The sequence below is a fragment of the Octopus sinensis genome, unplaced genomic scaffold (assembly GCF_006345805.1).
Source record: "Octopus sinensis unplaced genomic scaffold, ASM634580v1 Contig15395, whole genome shotgun sequence".
Taxonomy (NCBI): Eukaryota; Metazoa; Mollusca; class Cephalopoda; order Octopoda; family Octopodidae; genus Octopus; species Octopus sinensis.
The window spans coordinates 59661-65142 of record NW_021833708.1 but is presented as its reverse complement, the minus strand read 5'-3'; the positions used below and the strand labels follow the sequence as shown (position 1 = coordinate 65142).

The 5482-nt window shown below is 38.8% G+C and overlaps 1 long non-coding RNA gene across 1 annotated transcript; it reads left to right on the top strand.

The window, feature by feature from the left end:
* The first annotated feature begins 428 nt into the window (after positions 1-428).
* On the top strand, positions 429-1345 carry LOC118761578. Its single transcript, XR_004997483.1, has 2 exons — positions 429-480; positions 816-1345. It is a non-coding gene; the product is annotated as an uncharacterized LOC118761578 (long non-coding RNA).
* Positions 1346-5482: the final 4137 nt, after the last annotated feature.

Genomic DNA, 5482 nt, shown 5'->3' with positions numbered 1-5482 from the left:
TCTGAAATGAAGTGACAAAAGTGAACAGAAATGTATTCATGGAAATGAAAACACTTTATCATTGTGAAGTGTATGATAAGTATTCTCTCGAATGAATAATTTAAATGAATCAGAAATCTTGATAAAGAGAAAAGCCATATCACTGTAATATCTGTGGAAAATCATTTTCTTACAGTGGTGACATTGTTAGACACAAACGTACACATACAGGAGAGAAACCATATCACTGTGTTATCTGTGGTAAATTATTCTCTCAAAGAAGTTACTTGGCTAGGCACAGACTTACACATACGGGAGAGAAGCCGTATCATTGTGAGATCTGTGGTAAATCATTCTCTCATAATAGTGATTTGGTTACTCACAATCGCATTCATACTGGTGAGAAACCATATCATTGTGAGATCTGTGGTAAATCATTCTCTGTAAGCACTAACTTGACTGATCACATACGTACACATACAGGAGAGAAACCATATCACTGTGATATCTGTGGTAAATCGTTTTCTCATAATACCAATTTGACTAGGCACAGACTTACTCATACAGGAGAGAGACCATATCGCTGTGATATCTGTGGTAAATCATTCTCTCGTAATAGTAATTTGGTTACTCATAATCGCATTCATACTGGTGAGAAGCCATACCATTGTGAGATCTGTGGTAAATCATTCTCTCATAATAGAGATTTGGTTACTCATAATCGCATTCATACAGGAGAGAAACCCTATCATTGTAATATCTGTGGTAAGTTATTCCCTTGTAATAGTAATTTGACTCGGCACAAACTTACACATACCGGGGAAAAACCATATCAGTGTGATATCTGTGGTAAATCATTCTCTCAAAGCGCTCACTTGACTAATCACAATCGCCTTCATATTGGTGAGAAACCTTGTCATTGTGAGATCTGTGGTGAGTCATTTTCTCAAAGGCGTCAGTTGAATAGACACACGCATACACATACAGGAGAGAAGCCATAACCTTGCATTAGTTGTTGTAATTCATTTTTTGCAAATGGTGTTGTAACTACACACGAAAATGTTCATTCCAGACAAAACCTATGTAATGGTCGTGTCTGTGTTAAAGCATTCTCTCATAGACTTAACTTAACTCTACATGAACGAATCCCTACATGAGAGTAGCCATGTCAGTGTGACATGTGTGGCAAATGATTCTCTCGAAAAAGCCACATGCATAAACATGTGGCTATTCCCAGAGACGTGTTACTGTCTCAATGTCAAAATTTATTAAGTCATAACGATAATTAACACTAATTGGTCTGCTAAAACACAGGCTTTTTCCTTTCATCAGTTATAGGAATTTCTTAATAAAGAATAATGAATAACATATTTATTTTTTGCTTGTTTTTTTTGCTCTATATCTGGACCCTGTTCCCTTTCTACCTTAACCTGTCAACGGGCACAAAGTGACGTTCTTCAATACTACCTTCTTCTGCCAGTTTTGAGCTATTTGTCTTGCAAGGTCCTTGGGCCCCCTGTCGGTTTTTGTTGTCACATAAAAAGAAAAAGTAACACCCAGTGCACTCTGTAGAAGGGTGGACATTAGGAAATGCATTCTGCTGTAGAAAAGCCAAATCAGACAAGGAAACTGGTGCAGCTCATGGCTTTGTCACTCCGTTGAAGCATCCAACATATGCCTGAATGGAAAACAACATAAACGATGTAGGAAGTATTCTTAGCAAGGTGAAGCGCTTGTCCTTTGACATGCACAACAGCGACTAACATATTTCTCCTCTTATTCTCCTCCAAAGTATTGTGAACAAATATGCAAATATTTGTTGCGTCGGTTATTTTACAACGAATACATGCAATGTGTCAAATCACTGGCAGAAACTTCAGCACACCGGGCGAAATTGTTTTTGGTATTTCGTCTGTCTTTCCATTCTGAGTTGAAATTCTGCTGAAGTCGACTTTCACTTCCATTCTCTAAGGATTGATGAATTAAGTACCAGTTGCCTAATGCTGTCAACCTAATCAATTTCGAATCTTGTGCCAAGAGTAGAAAAGAAGTATCTTTTCAGTTTGAACAGCAGTTTTTTCTAGCGGTGTCATATGAAATTGTTACCCATAATTATGACCCTAGTATCGATCTATTGCATTTCAATCTGTTTTAGGGTTAGGGGTGGGGGGAAGGGTATCTTTTTTTCTTCACAAATATAAACAAACCCAATCTGTTTCTTAAACGAGGGACATATTCATACGGCACAGAATGTTTTTTTTTACCTCAATAGACGTCAGTGATTGGTTGAAATTGAAAAAAAACAACAAATATCTTACAAACTATAGAATTTTCTCAATAAAGCCAAGAGAAAATTATATTTTATAAACACATTCTACCAGTATACGAAGTTTAAAAGTGTTTAGTTACGTGGAAATTGTTAAAAAACTGCCGTACAAACGGAAAAGAAGATGTTGAATGTGTGTCAAATAGGAAATCCACTCACAAGTCTCCGCCTAGAAATTCCACTGAGAACCCTTTGGATAAAACAAGGACAAAGTAGAAGGCACACACTTGAGGTGCCATGCAGTGGGATTGAGCTCAGTACCACATGCTTGGCAAGGTTTCTTGTGACTCAGTCTCTCTACATTGTTCTACAGTATCTCTGAACTCCATGTATGGGTTTTTTTATAATTTTCATTGGGTTTCTGTACGGTGATTTGAACTGTTGTCTGTTGACAAACAGTAATTTTCGCCCTCTGGGGCAGAAAATGAATCTTTTCAGTTTGACCGGCAGTTTTTAACATAATTTCTAGGTAACTAAACACTTTTAAACTTCGTATTCTGGTAGAATCTCTCTCTATATAAACGGCAGTTTGTCTGTCTGTGTGTCTGTCAGGTTGTACCCTCACCCTGACCACGGCTTTCAACCGATTCTGATGAAACTTGACACACACATAGCCCAATGTCATAATTCAAAACTAACACCGCGAAAATTTTGAAAAGTTCCCCCAGTTCTGAAAAAAATCGATAAATTCGACATGGGGTCAAGAATCTAAGCTTTTTATATGCAACACATTTTCTGTCTAGGGGACACAACTCGACCTTTTATCGCCCAAAGGGACAGCTAGGAACATCGTATACACAGAAGTATTCGTGTGAAGAGAAGACATTGCAACCTACACATGCGCCTTCGTTCCCTAGAGGGAAAGGACTAGATTGGGATTAGTCGTTGCCTACTAGGGGTTCTTACATACCCGGGCAACGCCGGGCTATGCTGCTAGTATTGAATAAAGGCGGCGAGCTAGCAGAAACGTTAGCAGGCCGGGCGAAATGCTGAGCGGTATTTCGTCTGCCGTTACGTTCTGAGTTCAAATTCCGCCGAGGTCGACTTTGCCTTTCATCCTTTCGGGGTCGATTAAATAAGTACCAGTTACGCACTGGGGTCGATATAATCGACTTAGTCCGTTTGTCTGTCCTAGTTTAGCCCCTTGTGGGTAGTAAAGAAATAGGTATTGAAATATCCATTACTTACTGATGTGTGCATATATATATATATATATAAATGTATGTGTGTGTATATTTATATATATATATATGTATATTTATGTATACACATATTTATAGCCACTAAACCTTTTCTAAAATTTTCAACTATTTATGAATTGAATTAAACAATTTCATGTTATTTTCTCGTGTTTCGTTGAGTCAAACTTAAATTTATGATTATTGTTCCATTATTTTTGTTGCATGCATCGGAAACGTGGACAGACATACACCCCACCCCACCTGCACACACACACACGCATACACACACATTTCTTGGTTTCATTCGTTGCCATAAAACAAACACGTTGCGAGGAAATTCTTATGGCAGATCATTCTCCGGATTTGAACTGAGAGCAGCTTTGATAAAAGTATAATTCGCTTGCGGTTAACATTACTATATTTGATCATTCTGATCAAAGCTGGCTACAATGCACACCTGAACATAACCAACTGGCCTATCGATAGTTTTAATGGGAGTTGACAGGTATTAAAGAAACTGTTTTCGTGATTAAAGATAAAAGGAACCTTCAAAAATGTTTGTTAAAAAGAAAGGCCTTGATTTAATATCTCGGTAAAAATCATATTTCCAGGCGGAGGTTATGCTTTTCGTCCCACGTTCATAAGACATCTCACACCTCTCTCTACTATCTAACTATCTTACGTTTCACACAGGGCTGAGAAATATTTTAAGCATAGCTTTTACACACGCATCTAACTACAAAAGTACAGTCGCACGTCGTGCATATTTCTTTTTATTCAAAGTTATTAGAACAACTTGTCAGTTATATCATCTGCATTACATTCAAATCATTCAAATTATTCAAACCATAATCGCATACATATTGTCTTGTTTTTATTATGCATGTGATTTAGAGCACGTGACCGTGTATGTACATGTGTTTTTGTATTTATGTAAATGTATTCGGTCGTTTCTGTGCATGCTGCTGTACGTTTGTATATGTATGTATTGTTACGAACGAGTGGGGAGCATCCGAAAACTGTTACGGAAATCCTCACACACAGGCCCGATTCGATCAGCGAATAAGCTACGGAAACTCGGAGAGAGAGGAGAGGAGAGACACTGCAACAACAACCGCAGCAGCACAGAGAGATACAGAGGCACAACCGAGAGAGACACCAAAAGAGGCAAGGCAACAACTGGCAACACTGGCTTATATTCAACAACTAGTTTATATGGCAATCAATGGTTACAACATCAAATACATTTAAGACAAACAACAAATCAATACATCATACGGGTATACCACAGATCAAGCATTTAACAACAGCAATTCAAGAGTACAATTCAAAGTTCACGTCCGAAGACAACAGTTCTATTAAAGTCTTTTTCTAAACATCACAGATAACGTCACATCAACACAATTCTGAACATAAATACCACAACTCGATAATCGACATATCGACAAGTCCTTGACTGTTCTTTTCAATGTTCAATACACCGTGACACGTATCAATACAATTAAATACCTCAATTCCTAATTGAATCGCCAGTGTCCCATTCTGCACTCATCTCTGAATACTGCTAATTCCTCTGTACATATTCCCTTCTGTGCCGCCAAGTTCTCTCGCATCCCAACGCTTGCTCCTAAAATTCCAACGCTTGCTCCTAACTTCCAAGATCCGTCTGTGTTCTCTGACGACCGATCACCGACTGCCCAAAACCTCACTTCCTTGTCCTGACTTCCACTCCCTCCAATCTCCCTCTGTACCGCTCATACCCTTTCTATCTGCTCTCTGATTCCTTACTCTATCGCTATCGCCTGCTGCCTATCACCCTCTCTATCTGTCCCTTAGCCTTATACTCTATCTCTCTCACGACAGCTCTCAGATCCCTTAATCTGTCTCTATCGCCTGCTGCCTATCACCCTCTCTATCTGCTCTCAGATTTCCTTAATCTGTCTTCCTCGGGGTATCTAGAACGACCCCTAATTCACCCGCACAAGGTCACAGGTCC